The sequence below is a fragment of the Dromaius novaehollandiae genome, chromosome 14 (genome assembly GCF_036370855.1).
Source record: "Dromaius novaehollandiae isolate bDroNov1 chromosome 14, bDroNov1.hap1, whole genome shotgun sequence".
Taxonomy (NCBI): domain Eukaryota; kingdom Metazoa; phylum Chordata; class Aves; order Casuariiformes; family Dromaiidae; genus Dromaius; species Dromaius novaehollandiae.
Window position 1 is genome coordinate 12,564,705 of NC_088111.1, and position 13,927 is coordinate 12,578,631.

Consider the following 13,927-nt stretch of genomic DNA (forward strand, 5'->3'; position numbering starts at 1 on the left):
AGCAAGTCAATCATTATGTATGTATCAGCCACACAATCCACTGGCAGGTAATTCAGAACGAATCACAGGTCTTCTGCTTCTTGCTCAGCCACCAGTACCAGCTGGTGAATATAGGAGTAGATTGGAGGTATATTGTGGAATCAGTGGAGGAGCTAGGTCATAGCAAAGGAAAGCAAATGAAGAAGCGAACTGCAGCATGATAGGACATAAACTAATTGGAAACCAGGCTTCAGTGTATCAACTGCATTCAGAGCAATCTGTTTAAAGTTTGCAAAATGTCTGTAATGATTAACCCACTATAATCCAAAACAATAAAAAACAAGAAAAGATCAGAAAACGTCAGTCATATTTACTGGGATTTAACTATGTTGCAATCCAAGTTACTATTTATCTTCTCCAGTGCTCCTTGAAGTAGATCTTCATCCCAGAGTGCTCTTGAATCTTGCCTCACAATTTCCACTTGATCTGGGAGGCCACATGTAATCATTCCCTTTTTAGCTGGGTCCACACTAGCTCTGTCTGCAATTACACAGTTAGTGCTCAGGTTGTTAAGGACATATCCCAGGTCATTAACATCTCACTAACAATCCTTTTAAGAAGAGATTCTTGGTAAGTTGTGGAAGAACTCTCTTATTTTTCCCCAGGCCTCTGCCCACCCATCCATTTAACTGAGAGACTCCCAATGCTGCCTACTCTTTGCTTTGCTTTAGTTCAGCTGATGCCAGCCTCTGGCTCTGAAAGTTTTGAATACACTGTGTTTCTTTCTAGTATCCTCAGACAGTCTCACCAATGCCAGATAAGGAGGAAAAACAAAATCAAAACTAAAAAAAAAACCCTCCTTACTCTGTTCACTTTCCCTGCTTATTCAGGAAAAGTATTATGTTGACTTTCTATGCAAAGGCATCACACCAGGACATCATGTTCTGTAGTTTTAGTACTATGACTTCTTGATCTTTTCCAGCGTTACAGCTTTTAAAGATAGTCTTCCATTCAGTTGATGAAGTGCTATACTTTGATCTGCTTATACCCAATAAACACTCCAGAACTGGCAGTCCATCAATGTTACTGAAAATATTGGTTTGAACTATCATTTAAGCAATCATATCCTTCCCTCATCCAGATGTTACAGAGCATAAAGGATAAGAAATCATTTCAAAGAAATCTGCATTGCAGTCATCATCGAAGTATATAAAAAAAGGATAGCTGATAGAACACCACACACTAGACAAATCACTGTGGTTTTCATACAGAAAGGTAATGGATTTCTTTTTCTTCCTTCTTTTAAATATAGTTTGTCTTCTAGATTCAGAGGCCTTCATGTTAAATTCAGTATTTTTAGCTCCCACATGACCATCTAGAATTAAACAGAAGCAGTATCTTAGGATCAGAATAAAAGAGCAATGATAGATCACTGTGATTCCTCTGTCCTTGTACAGTAAGCAAAGGATCGTTTACCGATAGACTGAACTGCTTGCAAAAGCAGAAATCACACAGCTCCATCTTGTGGAAGGTAAGACTCCTTGTGCAATTTTATATATCTCAGTTCAGGTCCTATACTTGACTTTTGCCTTGGTTACCGATTTACTTTTAGATGTTTTTACCCACAAGGTTTTTCCCTAATGCAGGTATTTTTCTTTAGTATGTAGGTTATACAGCTTCAGAAAGAGCAGAAACTATCTGCCTCGTGTTTTTATTTATATTGCTCCTTTTAACAAGATTCTCCCAAACATGTTCATACTAACAGTTCATATTTGTACCCAGTGATGCAGGGTCAGCTCCTCAATTTTCTTTGCTGTCCCTCTTTGTCCTGTAAAAGGTTGAACTCCTCACAGATGTGGCCTCCATGAACATGCCATAGATTAGCATTAAAAATACTTGATCTTTAGCCTGGTTGTACTTCTCAGCAGGAAGCATCCGCAATCCATTTTAGGTGGCACACAAATGCAGGCAGCAGTTTGTCTCATTCTATGTAAATCAACACAGGACTTCCATCTGTAATGTTTGCATAATCTATTGCCACTAAAGTGAGCAAGTCAGAACAACTTTTACCTCATATGAACTACGTAAATTTTCACAAGATCACAAAATATATCATCCTGGACACGATTACAGATTTTGGAGACAACCGTGGCATTAAACCCCTTTCCTTTGTTGCAGTGTCGTCCCAGCAAGAGCTTTGGAAGGTACATGAGAAGTAAACACTGCTGCCATACGCACTCCACAGATGCTGATGCTATTACTGTTGTGTTCCTAAGTGTTCCTACTTCCTCCACCCTTCTGTGATGAGATTAATGTTGCAGGGAGAGAGAGCTTTAAAGTCTTCAGCAGACACACATTTATAATTATTCTTTGTGCTTCTCTCCAGCATTTTTTTTAAATAATTACGGCACCATTAACAATAAAAGGTAGATTCCTGATTTAAGATGATGTCAGGAATGCAAATTAAGATTTTGAGTGGCATAAGAAAATACGTATTTGTAATTTTCAAGTATTAAATATTAAAATGTTAAGAACTTGAAAGTGTCTGAACAATAACTGCATCTCCTTGCAATGATAATTATTCATCCTCATCTGTTATACTATTTATCAATCTAGTCTTTGGTCATTGAGGGTGTATTTTGAGAAAACTAACAATAAAGAAAGCTTCAAATTAAAAATCTTATGCTCAAATATTTATTCTGTCCTCATATATTCATTATTTCCTCCATAAACTACATTAGGATCATTATTCACCAGGTTTTGCTTTTTTCTTCTTTTTCGTTAACTGTTCAATGTGTACAAAAGCCAGGTCACCACCACCACTTTCTCAAGGAATGCCCAAAAAGGAGTATTACCAAAAGACATAATCCAAACCTTGTGAAATGCTGTACTTAGTATTAACAGGTCTGAAAGATCAGACTCAAAGATGGACCAAAAATTTATTATTAAGAAAAATTACTAAATTACTAAAGATATAATATAATCAAAATCAATCAAAATTGGAATCAAATCAAAACGTAAATGAAAAATCATGAATAATTCTACTATATAGTATTTATACATAAACTTCTGTTATTCATTGCCATGTTATCAAAAAATTTTGATTTTTATATTCTTAACTGTATAGTTTACTTAGGGAAAGTATGTTAAAAGGTATTTATCTATAGAGGTCTACAAACTGAGACCCATTGAGAAAAAAGTTCACTGGTTTTTCATATGTAACTCACTGTAAAGCCTTCACAATATATTTTGATGCCTGGAACAATACTTTGTACTTGGGGAAGAACGTATTTTTCCTAAGTTGCAGTCTAATGTAATACTGCCATATCAGATTATCCCAACCCACTTTCACTGAAGTTTTCTGAAAAAGCAGTGAGTAATATGACTCATGGGACTATTGGCAGGTTACTGTGTGAGCATATTTCCCATTAATTTACAATTGAAATGCATGAGTGGTCACAAATGACCACAAATATTCCCTCAAGTCTTCTAATTTAATTAAAAGGAGAGAGGATCACAAGTATTTTCATCTTTTTTAATTAGTTTTAAATTAATTTTCAGTGTGAGAGACAGAAGTCCTATGAGAAAAAGTAAGGAAGTATGCACAGGAGCTTCTGCTGATGTTCAGATACACCAGATCTGCATGATGAATGTCAATGATCAGATTCAGAAGGGTCTAACATACCCCATTTCATTTGAACAAAATTGATTATATTTTTTATTCACATTCTCTATGTTTATCCTCAAAACAAAGCAAATAATGCATCACACTTAAACAAAACAACAACACAACTTTTTAATACAAAACCAGTTGCTTATTAAAATACTGCTTTGAACTCACAGCAGTCAGAACAATCTGAACTTAAACAGAGGAAGAAACACAGTAGATAAAAATTTCCTAAAAAACATCAAAAAATCTGTATTTTTAGTTAATATGACAAGACTTACTGGTTTAAAAAAAAAAAGAAAGAAAGAAAGAAAACAGAACAGCATCTTGATTCTTTCCCTTCAAAGAATGTTCCACATCCTTATCGAGACATTTCATCAACATTTCACTCCATTGAATTCACCTTCCACACTGAGAGACATTTTGGCAGTCCTCTCTTCTGGTAGAAGTCAAAATAGTAACTTTCTGGCTATGACCGACAAGAAAAAAACCTCATCTCCTCCACTAACACTTTTTATTGCATGAAATGTGAGGAACACCATCAACTTGATTTTCCTTTTATTAAATCTTGAAGATGTTTTTGTTTCTCTGAAAAGTACTAATCTGTAAATATGAGAACCAAAACCTACAGAAAAGGTGGGGAAAAAAGAACTGAAGAAAAAGATTCTCCAAGGTTCTTCTCACCACCTCGCCACACCACTAGCTGTCAAACCTGAAAAGAAAGAGTTACCTCTGAAAGTATAGGGATGCAAGAGTTCAACCTCTTTATCCAAATAGTGCTTGGACCATATTCCAGAATCTGCCAAAAAGGGTGGCAATTAGTGGCAATCATGACAGGCTTTTCTGTGATGTGGACACCACTTCAGGAGAAATTGGACTGATACTATCAATTTATTTTGCATCTGTCTCTAAAGAGCCTTTGTATAACTTTGTAACCTTTAGTGACTACCAGCACCCACCAGGTTGAAACATTAACCTATAAATATAGAAAATACATGACTCCATCAAAAAACAATACATACGGTGCAATTTATAGCTGGAAACACTGTTATGATTTCTAAGAAAGCGCCAAGAAGCTACTGATAGGAAAATAATTTGTTCCATAGGGCTACAATTATTACACTTGTCAATGGCAGGGGATTAAAACTATGTTAATTAGGATAAATATTAAGAAAGTATTAAAGCATTATTACCAGACAAACCAAACAGCAAAAGAGTTGCTAAATATTAGAACTGCTACAACTAATACTTTACAGTGATACTCTGTACGCTGTTTAGTAGGTACTTAATTATGCACTGGCTGCCAGTAGTAGTCTCATACATATAATCATCCTTAACCTCTGTGTTTTCATTACTTCAGTGTGTACCATTAAAATTCAAATGATATCAAAACATGGCCTCAGAAATAATTTAGTATTTCATATTTTACATTTAGAAAAAAATATGACTAAATGTTAATTATGAGGCAGGTCAACCTGGTTAAAAAACAGGACAAAGTACAGTACAAATATACCATACCTGAATCTGCTGTGTTTCCCAGACACCTCCTTTTCCAATACATGTGTATTTTGAATAAGGTATTGAAAGAGTAAACCTGAATTCCCTGTTAATCTACATGGGAGATTTTGTTGCCAGAGGAATCAAACATCAGACTTAAGACAGAGAGAATTAAAAAGGAAAATGCTCAGAAGACTTTGCAGGTAACTAGTTTTAATACAAAGGCTCTTGTTTTATTATGCATGAATATGAGTATGATTCTTTGGATTCTGAAGTACTTTAATCAATGTTGAAGGGTTTTTAAGAACTTCATTATATATCTCTTTTATAGGATTATGAACATTTGCAAATGGGGTCATGAAGTAATGCCTCAAAGGCTAAAAATTTAGATCAAGACATATTTTCCAAATGTCTTTCAAAACATTTACAGATCAGAAGTCCTGCCCAATGTACATCATCACATTCTAAGTGAATTTTAGCCATACTTTTTCCTTGTTACATGTTACTGTTCTCCCTCCCCCACTGTTTTCCCACTGTTTTGTGAGGATGATGACTACATCTGCACAACTTTACCCCAAAACAAGTAATAAAACTTTCACTTAAAAACATTAAAATAAAGCTACATAAACATTAAAGACTGAATTGGTTAATTTAATTTAATTTACTAAGCCACAGTGGCACAAGGGTGAACAAACTTAAGACTGTGGTTGAGGCTGTCTACGGCAGTCTTGTAACCGCCCCTTCTGAGATTTCCTTTCATTAGAGGAAGAAAAGAAAATCAAAGCTGAATCAACAGGGATTTTGTAGATTTGAAAAAGTATCTTGCAGTTATAACTTCAGTCCTTAAATGTTGTGAGTGTGTATACTAAGGTACTCATTTTATTAATCAGGTAAGTTTATTTACTGTTGCAGTATATATACTTCAAATCTAAATGACAATCTGAGCTCTCAAATGAAGAAGCAGGCTAGTATTGTGGAGTTTAATGAAGACAGTGCTAGTGATACTGAGTTTTATATAAGATAAATAATAAAACCAGAAACTCATAATACATGAACGAAACTCAAAAGTCTAAGAAATACATGTTTAGTGTGCTTGGTTTAAACTGAAAGCTTGATGTTGAACTTAGAAAATTTGTCCACCCTATTAAATACTGAAAAAACAAAAGTTAAAAAAAAAATCAGAATTGATTATCAAGACTGGACTGTCACTCCTACATTCTAGGACTCATTATCTGTGGGAAAGCAAAGCAAAGACTGAAGACAGTTTGGTGTTTTTAGCGTAAGTCCAGATCTTCTACAAAATAATCTTTATTTCAGACAGCTTGTGATTGTTCAGCAAACATTAGAAATGATTAAAAAATAAAGATTTAAAGGTTAACAAATGGGACTGAGGCTAATATATTACCCTGTAATGTGCTTTGTTTGAAGGTGACCAGGTTGAGCTGTAAGTCAAACAAAAGTTTTCTTGAAAGAATGTTTATCATTAATGTGGAAAGTAATTAAAATTGAGCATTAATTCAAGTATCTTATAAAATATATATACTTAAGAAGAGAATGAACTTGTGTAATGTGTTTTAGTATCATAAATTACTTTGATCTTATGATTCTCTAAAAAGATGATAGTAAAGAATTAGCACTTCAAGATACTATGGAAGATGAAAAAATTATATGTGAAGGTTTTTTTACTGTAAACTGTGCTTTGAAAGTATTTATACATGTTCTTAGCTTCATATATCCCCAGGTGACTATTAAAGCTGTAGTAATCCACATTTTCTTGTATTATGTATTGCAAAAAAAAACCCTCTATGATACAATACATAGTACATGTTTTCATAGAATATTTTTATTTATATCAAGTAAATCCTGGTCACCTAATAAAAAAAAAAAAGGAAAAGGAAAACCACTAAACCTATAAAATAATCAGTTGAAACAATGTAAAGCAATTGCAATAATTTTAAAAATATATAATATGGTTTTCAGTATTCTGTAACAGAAGGGCTAAGAGTAGCAGTTAATACAAAATCCCAAGAATGATCCAGATCTGATTCTCTAGATATGGATATGAATATCTTATTAAGAGAGTCCCATATGAGGAAAACAGTTTCCAGTTTTAATTTGTTCACTTCTTTAACTGCACCCATTATGATCAAAAACCCCTCTCAATAATGTTCATCACTTTGCAGCAAGAAAATACACAAAAATTTAGGTACAACTGGGGAGTTATATCTTCTTTAAGTTCTGTGACTTGACCTGCAGCCCTGTAAAGGACAAACTGCTCATTGTTGATGGGAGAAAATGATGCTCCAGAGCTGCATGGTGATAGTAACCTATCACAGCCTGAGAAAGCATTCAGGAAGTGATACAATGACATCCAGAAAGAAATTAAGTTCAAACTTCACTAGACATATTTTCTAACTGTATGCATCTGTATGGGATGTCAAACCACCCACAAGTGAATGTATCACTTCTTACCTCTCTGAGCCATGTAGCTCTGCATATGTACTGTCCTCTGCCTCTGTTTTTCCATAAAGCCTCTTTTTCAGACCTGGGGAGTTGGATAAAACAAAACAGCTACTGATGATTAATTTCATACAATATTACTACAGAGCATCAGTTCTGTTACAGTTGAGTTTAACAAGCCCTTTCATTTTAAAGGTTGACTATTTCAAGTGTTCAAAATCCGCATGCTCATTCAGATTACATTACAATTTGCTCTCCTAATTGGATTGTGGAATATGACTCATAAACAAAATTGATGTCATTTCAGAAAGGGGTTGATAAACTAGTCCTATCAAAAAAAAGTATTTCATCAAGTACAGTGTTTTTAACATCTTTCTGCATATATCTGAGGCTCAAACTAGAGTTTTATAGTGCCCCCAACAACTGATTTCAATCCCATAGCATTTATTTCAGATACCAAGTAGCACCCATTTTCATTTGGGCAAACAATGAAAAATATGATTACAAAAAGCTAGCCTGTATGAATTGAGGTATACAGAAAAATTGTATACATAAATTTTCAGCCAAAAGCAAATACATTACTTAATTGGAACAGGGACATTCCTCCACCCAAGAAGTATACATCTGAAAATTACCTTTGAGAATAACTATCACCATATTGATGTTTATAAGGAACGAGGAGAAATTCAGAATTCAGGAGAAAACTGACCTGAACATGGAATGCAATGAAAAAGCTTTCAAAATTTTTTCAGAGGAAAAAATAAATGTGCATAAATGTTTGATAAATTAAATTAAAAAATTAAGAGAGAGTAGATACAGGGAAAGAAATGTTTGGAACTGTAGCAATAGACTTAGAGGGTGGGGGTTCAATGGAATTTATAGAGCCAGGTAAAGAAAGAGAGTTAGAAGAATGCTGGGGCAAAAAGAGGGGTATTAATTTAAGCCCCAAATTCCCTCACCTGATATGCATCACATTCTGAGAGGGGCCCCTTCCTTCCTTCTCTAATCCTGCTTTTCAGAAGTAAAATGGGCTTTTGTAGGATAGAGGGGATTGAGGAGAAGTTCTGTTAAAACCCAGACTCTAGAGGGGAGGCAGTGATTGATAATGGCATAGAGAAAGAGAGGAGGGCAGATGTGTATCAAAGAAGGCATAGCAGAAGAAATAAGACCTACCCATAAGTATGGCTTAAGTTCATTTTTAATAAACACCCTACTCACTCAGTCACCATTTTTGTATGAGATCAGCATAAATTCAATACAAACTATAAACATTTCAATGAGAATCTTTGCTAACAGATAAAATTTTTTTTATGCTGTTCTTTTTTAGTTTTAGCGGCACATCCACTGTACACATCCACTGTGAGACTGGCACTGTTCCCCCTGTGAAACTACAGAGTCAGACATTTTGCCTCATAACAAATTTGCCTAGCTAACAACTTCCTGGCTATATGAGTACAAAAGAACTACACACAAAACAAACTGCAAATAATCAAATATAAGCAATAATACTCTCTAGAGGAAAGCTACACACCTACTTGTTAGGATTAGCTACAAATCAAGTATCAGTGGAGGCTTGGCAAGGGAAGAGAGGACAAAATCTAAGAACAAGTGGAACTGAGAGAGATTCCACAGTAGAAGATGTGCCAAAAGAAAGCAAGAAATAATGCACTGATTTAAACTTAACAAAGTGTGAGAAAGTAAGAGTTAAGATAGACATTTATCTGATAAAGAATACAGCAAAAGTTGACATGTAGGATACATGCTCTTTGTCCTTATTTTCATAGCTTCCCAAAGAATTACAGTGTTGAATTAATTTAACTGACAAATTAAATGTGTTCTTCTTTCTAAAACGTACTGTGCAGAACAATTCATTTTTACTATATTACTACAGTATCATTTAGAAAATGGTCCATATGTAGCAGACATAATGGAGATTTTTTGTCATATCTCGGAAATCCTGTCAATAAAGCATTTGAGCACAAAAGGCAGCACACAATTGGACTAAATCTACTTATCAACATTCTCTTTTTATATCGCAGTAAAGACTGAAGAACCCAAACAGCATTTCATCCTTGTATGTTAGTCAGTACACACAATTAAAAAAAAAAAAAGGATTTCACAGATGTCACCTGACTGGTTAAGACATTACTCACTCCGTTTAACTCCACTCTGAAGAACAGCCAGCAAAATGAAACATGTCCACACATCTCAACCACTCTCAGTTTAAACTGTGACAGATTTGTACTGAGACAATGGCTTGTGAACTGAAATGGCTGTGACAGACAGGAGAGGAAGGAAGGGAGATAAGGGTATGGAAACAAAATGCCAAATTATACCCTATGATTCTGGCAAACAGCAAAATCATGATTAAAACAGCCATTCCCTTTCCAAAAAAACCAAAGAACTCCCTCTTCAATCTCCTTAATAAAGTTAGAACTTGTACCATCCAGCTGGTAAACAAGAAAATCTCTTGAAAAATGGAAAGGATGAGAAGGGAGTTGCATGAATATTCAAATAGTTGTAATTGCTATGGAAACCACCTCTAGCAATTCAGTCTTTGTCTTAAAGTATCAGAAGCAAATCATGATATGATGACAGAAAAAAAAAAGTAATACTGCTTAAGACTTCAAAGTTCAAAAACCATGAGAAAATTAAAAGAAGATGTAGGAAAAGTCTTCTTTCTCTCCCATCTACCAGATTCTTTTTGGAGCATATTTATCTGGATGAACTCTTAGGTATCATTTTCTGCCTGGGCTTCCCAAACAGCTGCTTAAGTAGCACGGAGGGCAGATGGATCTCTATCATTATTACAAAAAAGGACAGCTTCCTCGTTTTCAAGTAATCATAATCTTAAACCTCCTTTACTGCTGGAAATTTCAGAAAACCTGAAAACCTGTAACTGTATTCAAGCAGTGACATTATTTTCAGGCTCCAAGCAGACTGATAATCAGGTCAAAGCCATTAGCAGGTCAAGGATTCAGAGATTATCAGTGATGGCAATTAGCTTTAATGTTGCAAGGTGGGAAAAATAATAGCATACTATTGTAGACTGAAAAAAGATTATTATTTAAGAGTATTATATGCCTTGCTTTAGTTTCTTTTATATGAAATATTTTCAAAGTATTTTACTGTATTTGAACTACATGAATGTATTAATGAGTAGTTAAGAGTATTTGTAAAATTTCATCTCATTTCCTTGCAGTAGTCTGCCTGCTGACAAACCAGAGATGATCTCACAATTTCTCCCAACTAACCTCAACAACTATTTCAAAGTTTCAGTCTAACTCGTTTAAAATTCATAAGATATATCTTTGCTGAATAAAATTAGCAAACACAATATGTGCACACATACTACTATGAACGACGTCAAAGAAATATTACTTTTAATAAACTAGCAAGTATTCTTCTTCAGTAACACTCTTCAAATACACTAAAGGTATGCAATTTTCAGAAAGAATATAAACTCAAATATTATTTCAGAAGTACACTGCGTTTCAAATACTACCTACCCACCTTTCTTTAGGTACATGCTTACTTATACTCCCAGAAAGCAAAAGTCCACAAACACTTTGATTTATAAAAGGTTCACATTGAGTAAGTTGTTAAAGTTGTTGTTTATAAGCACCTGAGTTGTGAACCGACATTTACATAATTAGAATTTTTTTAATCATCATGTGAACCATACTGTATATCCTAATTTATTGTCATTTCATAGCTTTCTTTTAGACCCAAGGCAGTACAGATTAAATTGCTTGCTAAATGTTCTACTTTGGGAAATAAGATCCTCTTAAAACAGCAAAGCTACATCTTAGGTTAGCTTGTATCTGATGCTGCAGAACATTTACTTTTTCAGCAAATTATTTAGTATTCCTTTTTCTACATTTTTTCTACATTTCCAGTCTTCTAAGCCATAGAAACCAACACTTTCCACAGTGAACCTTAGGAAACACCTGTTTTCCATTTTTACAGTCCACCAGAAGTCCAGTCAGATGTGAGCAGATAGCCAACTTCTGTCAAGCAAAGTGCATGATGCAAATTTTATGCCAGCATTATTTCGATCATCAGAAGACAAAAAATAACTATTCTCACATAATGTTAGCAGGTTTAATATTAATCCACCAACACTTTTTTCCTAAATTTGAACTGGCAGAATGACCTTACAGATAATTGTGTTGTCACATGATCATGACATTTTGATAGGTATCAAACCTAAAGCTAGATTTATCATACTATCAAACCACATCCTGGGTTTTCAGAATAGGAAATGACAAAATATAATGAAAGTTACAATTAAAACAGTTGTGTACAAACCAAAATAATGTTTCATTCTTAAAATTATTTTGGAAAAAAAAATGTTTGCCTATAAAACAAAAACTCTAACAGCAATATAGCATGGCTGTTGATTTTTCTTCTCTTAACAAATTAAATCCTTCACTGGGACAACATCAACAAATTTTGACAATTAGTATATAAAGAAATGAGTATCGGTCAAAATGTCTAAAAGAAAAGAAATGTAGTGTTTATTTACTGTTTGACTAATAAAATAAAAAGAAAAATAAACTTTTAGCTCTGGCACGGACTGATTACTGGCATTAATGAAAAAAAGATTTTTTTGTCCAAACAAATTCATAAATTCAAGGAAAGACTCCCACATAAGAAGGAAAAAGAATCAGGCAAGAACAGGCTAGTACAATCATTGAAAATGTAGAGGAAAAACATACTGGGATTACAATATGAAGCTGCGGGATGCCAGAGGGTAATATCGAAGAACCTGTGAGTTGAAGGGGGAAAGGCAGCAATGGAGAATCTGAAAGAAGGAACATCATGAGATGTCTAGAAGCACATATCTTTTTGCACAGAAAATATTTTTTCTCAAATCAAGAACACAAGAAATCACCACTAGGGCTTTCTGAAATGCAGGAAAAAAAAGAAAAAAAATTAAATGAAAAAATTACAAGTAAGAAATGGGTACTTTCATCAAAGAAAAAAAATGCAGTTCTTAACCTGATCTTACACCAGCATTATGGCTAGTTTTCTACTCTTTCTGATATTTTGTCCCTCTATGGTGGATCTGAATATTTTAAATTCTTTTCTTCAGAGGCCTTTCCCAGCTCTCCACAGCCTGCTTTAATTAAACCGTCCATAGCTCTAGTTCTCTCTTACATTATGTGCTGTAGGCTTAAACTACATTTTTATATAGAATCCTCTATTCTATACCTCTTTAATATCTATATTATCTTTACTTACATGAACTTAAATGTCTGGAACTATGTTCGCTTTGCTGGCTGGAGTATAGCTTAAGTCCTTTGTTAAACTTTTGCATAAAAGTATCATGAGGCTTTTTATTTGCGTAATTCCTCACTAACATACAAAGATTGTATCTCTTGTTTTCTTAGCAAGAAAAGAATTAAATGATTGGGGCATGAAACATGTTCAAAAGTCAAATGAGATTCCTTTTATCTGGGAATGTATACTTTCCAGTTGAGTGTTTCTGACTAGCCTACGAACTCCATGGAAAGTATACATTCCCAGATAAAAGGCAGCATGTGAAATTTCAGAATGATTCACAGAACTCTTCTGGAGCTCAGGAAAGACAATTTACTATTCAGGTCTAAAATAAGAAGCCAGCTTCGGTCTTAACTATGAAATGATTACTGCTGCTTCATAATTAGAGGTTTCCTACAGGCTCCGAAGAACGCAAGCCAACAGTTTCCTCTCTACTTTAAATTAAATTTAAAACATCATTAAAAATAGAACAGATCATACATCTATAATACTGTCTTCCTAAGACAGAAAACTGAGAGGTGTGATAATTTGGTACATATCGCACTTTTCAGAGAGAGGTACTGAAATGAAGAGTGGGAAAGACCTATTAACTTGAAAGGCAAAGAAAAATGTAGATTTCAAGTCTGACTTTTGTATTGCATGATGAATCCCAGGAAATTCATTCAAGCCTACAAATGCTCTAGATATGTTCCGGATACTGTTTACTGAAGAGCTTAATTTTCCTGAAGTGTTTCTGGAAAGTCTGGTTTATTCAAACTAGGGTGTAATTGACAACAATTACTGTGATAAATTATTAGAACCCCGGAACCATTTCCTTTGAAATATAACATCGACAGAAGGTAGCATTATTTCTCACTTCATACTGCCCCAAATCAAAACATTCTAATAAAATACTGACATTGTACTGTAGAGCACTATACCTCATACTTTCAGTTGGACAGTTAGTTTTGCTTTCTTAGAAGCAGTTAACCATCCTCTTCACCTCACTGGAAAAGGTCAGATAGGCAGACGACCATTTAATTTATTCACAAGTCCTGT

At 34.3% G+C, this 13,927-nt stretch overlaps 1 long non-coding RNA gene across 1 annotated transcript in view; it reads right to left on the minus strand.

Moving 5' to 3' along the window:
• The window catches only part of LOC135329949 (uncharacterized), a 21,441-nt gene continuing 7,514 nt past the window's right edge, over positions 1 to 13,927 (minus strand). The window contains exons 2-3 of the long non-coding RNA XR_010391626.1: positions 7,616 to 7,688; positions 1 to 519 (exon numbers count right to left, since the gene is read on the minus strand). This is a non-coding gene — a long non-coding RNA (uncharacterized LOC135329949). The remainder of the gene's footprint in view (positions 520 to 7,615; positions 7,689 to 13,927) is intronic.